Raw genomic sequence first — 12,725 nt, 5'->3', positions numbered from 1 at the left:
GACCTCCACATGCTGACCACCCCGCGGTGCTTTTCTCCATCCTACATTGCCACTCACTGCCTATCCTAATTCAGACCCTCCGATTCACACCACCCCGTGATGTTTTTCTCACTCCTACTAGTGAATGTAATGTAACACACACCCATACAATGCGCCCCACCCCGTGATGTTTTTCTCACTCCTACTGGTGAATGTAATGTAACACACACCCATACAATGCGCCCCACCCCGTGATGTTTTTCTCACTCCTACTGGTGAATGTAATGTAACACACAACCATACAATCCCCACCACTCCGTGATGTTTTTCTCACTCCTACTAGTTAATGTAATGTAACACACACCCATACAATGCGCACCACCCCGCAATGTTTTTCAGAAACCTATCCTACATTGCCACTGCTTGTTCCCTGACCTCCACATGCTGACCACCCCGCGGTGCTTTTCTCCATCCTACGTTGCCACTCACTGCCTATCCTAATTCAGACCCTCCGATTCACACCACCCCGTGATGTTTTTCTCACTCCTACTAGTGAATGTAATGTAACACACACCCATACAATGCGCCCCAACTCGTGATGTTTTTCTCACTCCTACTGGTGAATGTAATGTAACACACAACCATACAATCCCCACCACCCCGTGATGTTTTTCTCACTCCTACTAGTTAATGTAATGTAACACACACCCATACAATGCGCACCACCCCGCGATGTTTTTCAGAAACTTATCCTACATTGCCACTGCATGTAACCTGACCTCCCCATACTGACCACCCCGCGGTGCTTTTCTCCATCCTACATTGCCACTCACTGCCTATCCTAATTCAGAAACTCCGATTCAAACCACCCCGTGATGTTTTTCTCACTCCTACTAGTGAATGTAATGTAACACAAACCCACACAATGCGCACCACCCCGTGACGTTTTTCAGAAAACTATCCTACATTGCCACTTCATGTTCCCTGACTTCCCCAATGCTGACCACCCCGCGGTGCTTTTATCCATCCTACATTGCCACTCACTGCCTATCCTAATTTAGACCCTCCGATTCACACCACCCCGTGATGTTTTTCTCACTCCTACTAGTGAATGTAATGTAACACACACCCATACAATGCGCACCACCCCGCGATGTTTTTCAGAAACCTATCCTACATTGCCACTGCATGTTCCCTGACCTCCCCATGCTGACCACCCCGCTGGGCATTTCTCCATCCTACATTGCCACTCACTGCCTATCCTAATTCAGACCCTCCGATTCACACCACCCCGTGATGTTTTTTTCACTCCGACTAGTGAATGTATTGTAACACACACCCATACAATGCGCAGCACCCCGTGATGTTTTTCTCACTGCTACTAGTGAATGTAATGTAACACACACCCATACAATACGCACCACCCCGTGATGTTTTTCTCACTCCTAGTAGTGAATGTAATGTAACACACACCCATACAATGCGCACCACCCCGCGATGTTTTTCTCACTCCTACTAGTGAATGTAATGTAACACACACCCATACAATGCGCACTACCCCGTGATGTTTTTCTCACTCCTAGTAGTGAATGTAATGTAACACACACCCATACAATGCGCACCACCCCGCGATGTTTTTCTCACTCCTACTAGTGAATGTAATGTAACACACACCCATACAATGCGCTCTACCCCGTGATGTTTTTCTCACTCCTACTAGTGAATGTAAGATAACACACACCATACAATGCGCACCACCCCGCGATGTTTTTCTGAAACCTATCCTACATTGCCACTGCATGTTCCCTGACCTCCCCATGCTGACCACCACGTGGTGCTTTTTCCATCCTACATTGCCACTCACTGCCTGTCCTAATTCAGACCCTCCGATTCACACCACCCCGTGATGTTTTTCTCACTCCTACTAATGAATGTAATGTAACACACACCCATACAATGCGCACCACCCCGCGTTGTTTTTCAGAAACCTATCCTACATTGCCACTGCATGTTCCCTGACCTCCCCATGCTGACCACCCCGCGGTGCTTTTCTCCATCCTATATTGCCACTCACTGCCTCTCCTAATTCAGACCCTCCGATTCACACCACCCCGTGATGTTTTTCTCACTCCTACTAATGAATGTAATGTAACACACACCCATACAATGCGCACCACCCCGGGATGTTTTTCTCACTCCTACTAGTGAATGTAATGTAACACACAACCATACAATTCGCACCACCCCGCGATGTTTTTCAGAACCCTATCCTACATTGCCACTGCATGTTCCCTGACCTCCCCATGCTGACCACTCCGCGTTGCTTTTCTCCATCCTACATTGCCACTCACTGCCTATCCTAATTCAGACCCTCTGATTCACACCACCCCGTGATGTTTTTCTCACTCCTAGTAGTGAATGTAATGTAACACACACCCATACAATGCGCACCACCCCGCGATGTTTTTCTCACTCCTACTAGTGAATGTAATGTAACACACACCCATAAAATGCGCACCACCCCGCGATGTTTTTCAGAAACCTATCCTACATTGCCACTGCATGTTCCCTGACCTCCCCATGCTGACCACACCGCGGGGCATTTCTCCATCCTACATTGCCACTCACTGCCTATCCTAATTCAGACCCTCCGATTCACACCACCCCGTGATGTTTTTTTCACTCCTACTAGTGAATGTATTGTAACACACACCCATACAATGCGCACCACCCCGTGATGTTTTTCAGAAAACTATCCTACATTGCCACTGCATGTTCCCTGACCTCCCCATACTGACCACACGGCGGTGCTTTTCTCCATCCTACATTGCCACTCACTGCCTATCCTAATTCAGACCCTTTGATTCACACCACCCCGTGATGTTTTTCTCACTCCTACTAGTGAATGTAATGTAACACACACCCATACAATGCGCACCACCCCGCAATATTTTTCAGAAACCGATCCTACATTGCCACTGCATGTTCTCTGACCTCCCCATGCTGACCACCCCGCGGTGCTTTTCTCCATCCTACATTGCCACTCACTGCTTAACCTAATTCAGACCCTCCGATTCTCACCACCCCGTGATGTTTTTCTCACTCCTACTCGTGAATGTAATGTAACACACACCCATACAATACGCACCACCCCGTGATGTTTTTCTTACTCCTACTAGTGAATGTAATGTAACACACACCCATACAATGCGCACCACCCTGTGATGTTTTTCTCACTCCTACTAGTGAATGTAATGTAACACACACCCATACAATGCGCACCACCCCACAATGATTTTCAGAAACCTATCCTACATAGCCACTGCCTGTTCCCTGACCTCCCCTTTCTGACGACCCCGCGGTGCTTTTCTCCATCCTACATTGTCACTCACTGCCATTCCTAATTCAGACCCTCTGATTCACAACACCCCGTGATGTTTTTCTAACTCCTACTAGTGAATGTCATGTAACACACACCCATAAAATGCGCTCCACCCCGTGATGTTTTTCTCACTCCTACTAGTGAATATAATGTAACACACACCCATACAATGCGAACCACCCCGCGATGTTTTTCAGAAACCTATCCTACATTGCCACTGCATGTTCCCTGACCTCCACATGCTGACCACCCCGCGGTGCTTTTCTCCATCCTACATTGCCACTCATTCCCTATCCTAATTCAGACCCTCCGATTCACACCACCACGTGATGTTTTTCTCACTCCTACTAGTGAATGTAACACACACCCATACAATGCGCCCCACCCCGTGATGTTTTTCTCACTCCTACTGGTGAATGTAATGTAACACACACCCATACAATGCGCCCCACCCCGTGATGTTTTTCTCACTCCTACTGGTGAATGTAATGTAACACACAACCATACAATCCCCACCACCACGTGATGTTTTTCTCACTCCTACTAGTTAATGTAATGTAACACACACCCATACAATGCGCACCACCCCGCGATGTTTTTCAGAAACCTATCCTACATTGCCACTGCTTGTTCCCTGACCTCCACATGCTGACCACCCCGCGGTGCTTTTCTCCATCCTACATTGCCACTCACTGCCTATCCTAATTCAGACCCTCCGATTCACACCACCCCGTGATGTTTTTCTCACTCCTACTAGTGAATGTAATGTAACACACACCCATACAATGCGCCCCACCCCGTGATGTTTTTCTCACTCCTACTTGTGAATGTAATGTAACACACACCCATACAATGCGCCCCACCCCGTGATGTTTTTCTCACTCCTACTGGTGAATGTAATGTAACACACAACCATACAATCCCCACCACTCCGTGATGTTTTTCTCACTCCTACTAGTTAATGTAATGTAACACACACCCATACAATGCGCACCACCCCGCAATGTTTTTCAGAAACCTATCCTACATTGCCACTGCTTGTTCCCTGACCTCCACATGCTGACCACCCCGCGGTGCTTTTCTCCATCCTACATTGCCACTCACTGCCTATCCTAATTCAGACCCTCCGATTCACACCACCCCGTGATGTTTTTCTCACTCCTACTAGTGAATGTAATGTAACACACACCCATACAATGCGCCCCACCCCGTGATGTTTTTCTCACTCCTACTGGTGAATGTAATGTAACACACAACCATACAATCCCCACCACCCCATGATGTTTTTCTCACTCCTACTAGTTAATGTAATGTAACACACACCCATACAATGCGCACCACCCCGCGATGTTTTTCAGAAACTTATCCTACATTGCCACTGCATGTAACCTGACCTCCCCATACTGACCACCCCGCGGTGCTTTTCTCCATCTTACATTGCCACTCACTGCCTATCCTAATTCAGAAACTCCGATTCAAACCACCCCGTGATGTTTTTCTCACTCCTACTAGTGAATGTAATGTAACACAAACCCACACAATGCGCACCACACCGTGACGTTTTTCAGAAAACTATCCTACATTGCCACTGCATGTTCCCTGACTTCCCCAATGCTGACCACCCCGCGGTGCTTTTATCCATCCTACATTGCCACTCACTGCCTATCCTAATTTAGACCCTCCGATTCACACCACCCCGTGATGTTTTTCTCACTCCTACTAGTGAATGTAATGTAACACACACCCATACAATGCGCACCACCCCGCGATGTTTTTCAGAAACCTATCCTACATTGCCACTGCATGTTCCCTGACCTCCCCATGCTGACCACCCCGCGGGGCATTTCTCCATCCTACATTGCCACTCACTGCCTATCCTAATTCAGACCCTCCGATTCACACCACCCCGTGATGTTTTTTTCACTCCGACTAGTGAATGTATTGTAACACACACCCATACAATGCGCAGCACCCCGTGATGTTTTTCAGAAAACTATCCTACATTGCCACTGCATGTTCCCTGACCTCCCCATACTGACCACCCCGCGGTGCTTTTCTCCATCCTACATTGCCACTCACTGCCTATCCTAATTCAGACCCTCTGATTCACACCACCCCGTGATGTTTTTCTCACTCCTACTAGTGAATGTAATGTAACACACACCCATACAATGCGCACCACCCCGCAATATTTTTCAGAAACCGATCCTACATTGCCACTGCATGTTCTCTGACCTCCCCATGCTGACCACCCCGCGGTGCTTTTCTCCATCCTACATTGCCACTCACTGCTTAACCTAATTCAGACCCTCCGATTCTCACCACCCCGTGATGTTTTTCTCACTCCTACTAGTGAATGTAATGTAACACACACCCATACAATACGCACCACCCCGTGATGTTTTTCTTACTCCTACTAGTGAATGTAATGTAACACACACCCATACAATGCGCACCACCCTGTGATGTTTTTCTCACTCCTACTAGTGAATGTAATGTAACACACACGCATACAATGCGCACCACCCCGCGAAGTTTTTCAGAAACCTATCCTACTTTGCCACTGTATGTTCCCTGACCTCCCCATGCTGACCACCACGCGGTGCTTTTCTCCATCCTACATTGCCACTCACTGCCTGTCCTAATTCAGACCCTCCGATTCACACCACCCCGTGATGTTTTTCTCACTGCTACTAGTGAATGTAATGTAACACACACCCATACAATACGCACCACCCCGTGATGTTTTTCTCACTCCTAGTAGTGAATGTAATGTAACACACACCCATACAATGCGCACCACCCCGCGATGTTTTTCTCACTCCTACTAGTGAATGTAATGTAACACACACCCATACAATGCGCACTACCCCGTGATGTTTTTCTCACTCCTAGTAGTGAATGTAATGTAACACACACCCATACAATGCGCACCACCCCGCGATGTTTTTCTCACTCCTACTAGTGAATGTAATGTAACACACAGCCATACAATGCGCACTACCCCGTGATGTTTTTCTCACTCCTACTAGTGAATGTAAGGTAACACACACCATACAATGCGCACCACCCCGCGATGTTTTTCTGAAACCTATCCTACATTGCCACTGCATGTTCCCTGACCTCCCCATGCTGACCACCACGTGGTGCTTTTTCCATCCTACATTGCCACTCACTGCCTGTCCTAATTCAGACCCTCCGATTCACACCACCCCGTGATGTTTTTCTCACTCCTACTAATGAATGTAATGTAACACACACCCATACAATGCGCACCACCCCGCGTTGTTTTTCAGAAACCTATCCTACATTGCCACTGCATGTTCCCTGACCTCCCCATGCTGACCACCCCGCGGTGCTTTTCTCCATCGTATATTGCCACTCACTGCCTCTCCTAATTCAGACCCTCCGATTCACACCACCCCGTGATGTTTTTCTCACTCCTACTAATGAATGTAATGTAACACACACCCATACAATGCGCACCACCCCGGGATGTTTTTCTCACTCCTACTAGTGAATGTAATGTAACACACAACCATACAATTCGACCACCCCGCGATGTTTTTCAGAACCCTATCCTACATTGCCACTGCATGTTCCCTGACCTCCCCATGCTGACCACTCCGCGTTGCTTTTCTCCATCCTACATTGCCACTCACTGCCTATCCTAATTCAGACCCTCCGATTCACACCACCCCGTGATGTTTTTCTCACTCCTAGTAGTGAATGTAATGTAACACACACCCATACAATGCGCACCACCCCGCGATGTTTTTCTCACTCCTACTAGTGAATGTAATGTAACACACACCCATAAAATGCACACTACCCCGTGATGTTTTTCTCACTCCTACTAGTGAATGTAAGGTAACACACACCATACAATGCGCACCACCCCACGATGTTTTTCTGAAACCTATCCTACATTGCCACTGCATGTTCCCTGACCTCCCCATGCTGACCACCACGTGGTGCTTTTCTCCATCCTATATTGCCACTCACTGCCTATCCTAATTCAGACCCTCCGATTCACACCACACCGTGATGTTTTTCTCACTCCTACTAGTGAATGTAATGTAACACACACCCATAAAATGCGCACCACTCCGTGATGTTTTTCAGAATCCTATCCTACATTGCCACTGCATGTTCCCTGACCTCCCCATGCTGACCACCCCGCGGTGCTTTTCTCCCTCCTACATTGCCACTCACTGCCTATCCTAATTCAGACCCTCCGATTCACACCACCCCGTGATGTTTTTCTCACTCCTACTAGTGAATGTAATGTAACACACACCCATACAATGCGCACCACCCCGTGATGTTTTTTTCACTCCTACTAGTGAATGTAATGAACACACACCCACACAATGCGCACCACCCCGCGATGTTTTTCAGAAACCTATCCTACATTGCCACTGCATGTTCCCTGACCTCCCTATGCTGACGACCCCGCGGTGCTTTTCTCCATCCTACATTGCCACTCACTGCCTATCCTAATTCAGACCCTCCGATTCACACCAAACCGTGATGTTTTTCTCACTCCTACTAGTGAATGTAATGTAACACACTCCCATACAATGCGCACCACCCCGTGATGTTTTTCTCACTCCTACTAGTGAATGTAATGTAACACACACCCATACAATGCGCCCCACCCCGTGATGTTTTTCTCACTCCTACTGGTGAATGTAACGTAACACACAACCATACAATCCCCACCACCCCGTGATGTTTTTCTCACTCCTACTAGTTAATGTAATGTAACACACACCCATACAATGCGCACCACCCCGCGATGTTTTTCAGAAACTTATCCTACATTGCCACTGCATGTAACCTGACCTCCGCATACTGACCACCCCGCGGTGCTTTTCTCCATCCTACATTGCCACTCACTGCCTATCCTAATTCAGAAACTCCGATTCACACCACCCCGTGATGTTTTTCTCACTCCTACTAGTGAATGTAATGTAACACACACCCATACAATGCACAGAACCCCGTGATGTTTTTCTCACTCCTACTAGTGTATGTAATGTAACACACACCCATACAATCCCCACCACCCCGTGATGATTTTCTCACTCCTACTAGTTAATGTAATGTAACACACACCCATACAATGCGCACCACCCCGCGATGTTTTTCAGAAACTTATCCTACATTGCCACTGCATGTAACCTGACCTCCCCATATTGACCACCCCGCGGTGCTTTTCTCCATCCTACATTGCCACTCACTGCCTATCCTAATTCAGAAACTCCGATTCAAACCAATCCGTGATGTTTTTCTCACTCCTACTAGTGAATGTAATGTAACACAAACCCACACAATGCGCACCACCCCGTGACGTTTTTCAGAAAACTATCCTACATTGCCACTGCATGTTCCCTGACTTCCCCAATGCTGACCACCCCGCGGTGCTTTTATCCATCCTACATTGCCACTCACTGCCTATCCTAATTCAGACCCTCCGATTCACACCACCCCGTGATGTTTTTCTCACTCCTACTAGTGAATGTAATGTAACACACACCCATACAATGCGCACCACCCCGCGATGTTTTTCAGAAACCTATCCTACATTGCCACTGCATGTTCCCAGACCTCCCCATGCTGACCACACCGCGGGGCATTTCTCCATCCTACATTGCCACTCACTGCCTATCCTAATTCAGACCCTCCGATTCACACCACCCCGTGATGTTTTTTTCACTCCTACTAGTGAATGTATTGTAACACACACCCATACAATGCGCACCACCCCGTGATGTTTTTCCGAAAACTATCCTACATTGCCACTGCATGTTCCCTGACCTCCCCATACTGACCACCCCGCGGTGCTTTTCTCCATCCTACATTGCCACTCACTGCCTATCCTAATTCAGACCCTCTGATTCACACCACCCCGTGATGTTTTTCTCATTCCTACTAGTGAATGTAATGTAACACACACCCATACAATGCGCACCACCCCGCAATATTTTTCAGAAACCGATCCTACATTGCCACTGCATGTTCTCTGACCTCCCCATGCTGACCACCCCGCGGTGCTTTTCTCCATCCTACATTGCCACTCACTGCTTAACCTAATTCAGACCCTCCGATTCTCACCACTCCGTGATGTTTTTCTCACTCCTACTAGTGAATGTAATGTAACAGACACCCATACAATACGCACCACCCCGTGATGTTTTTCTTACTCCTACAAGTGAATGTAATGTAACACACACCCATACAATGCGCACCACCCTGTGATGTTTTTCTCACTCCTACTAGTGAATGTAATGAACACACACCCACACAATGCGCACCACCCCGCGATGTTTTTCAGAAAACTATCCTACATTGCCACTGCATGTTCCCTGACCTCTCTATGCTGACGACCCCGCGCTGCTTTTCTCCATCCTACATTGCCACTCACTGCCTATCCTAATTCAGACCCTCTGATTCACACCCCCCGGGATGTTTTTCTCACTCATACTAGTGAATGTAATGTAACACACACCCATACAATGCACACCACCCCGTGATGTTTTTCTCACTCCTACTAGTGAATGTAATGTAACACACACCCATACAATGCGCACCATCCCGTGATGTTTTTATCATTCCTACTAGTGAATGTAATGTAACACACACCCATACAATGCGCACCACCCCGCGATGTTTTTCAGAAACCTATCCTACATTTCCACTGCATGTTCCCTGACCTCCCCATGCTGACCACCCCGCGGGGCATTTCTCCATCCTACATTGCCACTCACTGCCTATCCTAATTCAGACCCTCCGATTCACACCACCCCGTGATGTTTTTTTCACTCCTACTAGTGAATGTATTGTAACACACACCCATACAATGCGCACCAACCCGTGATGTTTTTCAGAAAACTATCCTACATTGCCACTGCGTGTTCCCTGACTTCCCCATACTGACCACCCCGCGGTGCTTTTCTCCATCCTACATTGCCACTCACTGCCTATCCTAATTCAGACCCTCTGATTCACACCACCCCGTGATGTTTTTCTCACTCCTACTAGTGAATGTAATGTAACACACACCCATACAATGCGCACCAGCCCGCAATATTTTTCAGAAACCGATCCTACATTGCCACTGCATGTTCTCTGACCTCCCCATGCTGACCACCCCGCGGTGCTATTCTCCATCCTACATTGCCACTCACTGCTTAACCTAATTCAGACCCTCCGATTCTCACCACCCCGTGATGTTTTTCTCACTCCTACTAGTGAATGTAATGTAACACACACCCATACAATGCGCACCACCCCGCGTTGTTTTTCAGAAACCTATCCTACATTGCCACTGCATGTTCCCTGACCTCCACATGCTGACCACCCCGCGGTGCTTTTCTCCATCCTACATTGCCACTCATTCCCTATCCTAATTCAGACCCTCCGATTCACACCACCCCGTGATGTTTTTCTCACTCCTACTAGTGTATGTAATGTATCACACACCCATACAATGCGCACCACCCCGCGATGTTTTTCAGAAACCTATCCTACATTGCCAATGCATGTTCCCTGATCTATATTGCCACTCACTGCCTCTCCTAATTCAGACCCTCCGATTCACACCACCCCGTGATGTTTTTCTCACTCCTACTAATGAATGTAATGTAACACACACCCATACAATGCGCACCACCCCGCCATATTTTTCAGAAACCTATCCTACATTGCCACTGCATGTTCCCTGACCTCCCCATGCTGACCACCCCGCGGTGCTTTTCTCCATCTTATATAGCCACTCACTGCCTCTCCTAATTCAGACCCTCCGATTCACACCACCCCGTGATGTTTTTCTCACTCCTACTAATGAATGTAATGTAACACACACCCATACAATGCGCACCACCCCGGGATGTTATTCTCACTCCTACTAGTGAATGTAATGTAACACACAACCATACAATTCGCACCACCCCGCGATGTTTTTCAGAACCCTATCCTAGATTGCCACTGCATGTTCCCTGACCTCCCCATGCTGACCACTCCGCGTTGCTTTTCTCCATCCTACATTGCCACTCACTGCCTATCCTAATTCAGACCCTCCGATTCACAACACCCCGTGATGTTTTTCTCACTCCTACTAGTGAATTTAATGTAACACACACCCATACAATGCGCACCACCCAGTGATGTTTTTCTCACTCCTACTAGTGAATGTAATGAACACACACCCACACAATGCGCACCACCCCGCGATGTTTTTCAGAAACCTATCCTACATTGCCACTGCATGTTCCCTGACCTCTCTATGCTGACGACCCCGCGGTGCTTTTCTCCATCCTACATTGCCACTCACTGCCTATCCTAATTCAGACCCTCTGATTCACACCCCCCGGGATGTTTTTCTCACTCATACTAGTGAATGTAATGTAACACACACCCATACAATGCACACCACCCCGTGATGTTTTTCTCACTCCTACTAGTGAATGTAATGTAACACACACCCATACAATGCGCACCATCCCGTGATGTTTTTATCACTCCTACTAGTGAATGTAATGTAACACACACCCATACAATGCGCACCACCCCGCGATGTTTTTCAGAAACCTATCCTACATTTCCACTGCATGTTCCCTGACCTCCCCATGCTGACCACCCCGCGGGGCATTTCTCCATCCTACATTGCCACTCACTGCCTATCCTAATTCAGACCCTCCGATTCACACCACCCCGTGATGTTTTTTTCACTCCTACTAGTGAATGTATTGTAACACACACCCATACAATGCGCACCACCCCGTGATGTTTTTCAGAAAACTATCCTACATTGCCACTGCATGTTCCCTGACTTCCCCATACTGACCACCCCGCGGTGCTTTTCTCCATCCTACATTGCCACTCACTGCCATTCCTAATTCAGACCTTCTGATTCACACCACCCCGTGATGTTTTTCTAACTCCTACTAGTGAATGTCATGTAACACACACCCATAAAATGCGCTCCACCCCCTGATGTTTTTCTCACTCCTACTAGTGAATATAATGTAACACACACCCATACAATGCGAACCACCCCGCGATGTTTTTCAGAAACCTATCCTACATTGCCACTGCATGTTCCCTGACCTCCACATGCTGACCACCCCGCGGTGCTTTTCTCCATCCTACATTGCCACTCATTCCCTATCCTAATTCAGACCCTCCGATTCACACCACCCCGTGATGTTTTTCTCACTCCTACTAGTGTATGTAATGTATCACACACCCATACAATGCGCACCACCCCGCGATGTTTTTCAGAAACCTATCCTACATTGCCAATGCATGTTCCCTGACCTCCCGATGCTGACCACCCTGCGGTGCTTTTCTCCATCCT

The sequence above is a fragment of the Cavia porcellus genome, unplaced genomic scaffold, assembly GCF_034190915.1.
Source record: "Cavia porcellus strain 051 isolate PalLab524CR breed Dunkin Hartley unplaced genomic scaffold, mCavPor4.1 scaffold_44, whole genome shotgun sequence".
Lineage (NCBI taxonomy): Eukaryota > Metazoa > Chordata > Mammalia > Rodentia > Caviidae > Cavia > Cavia porcellus.
Note: the sequence above shows the minus strand (reverse complement) of the source record.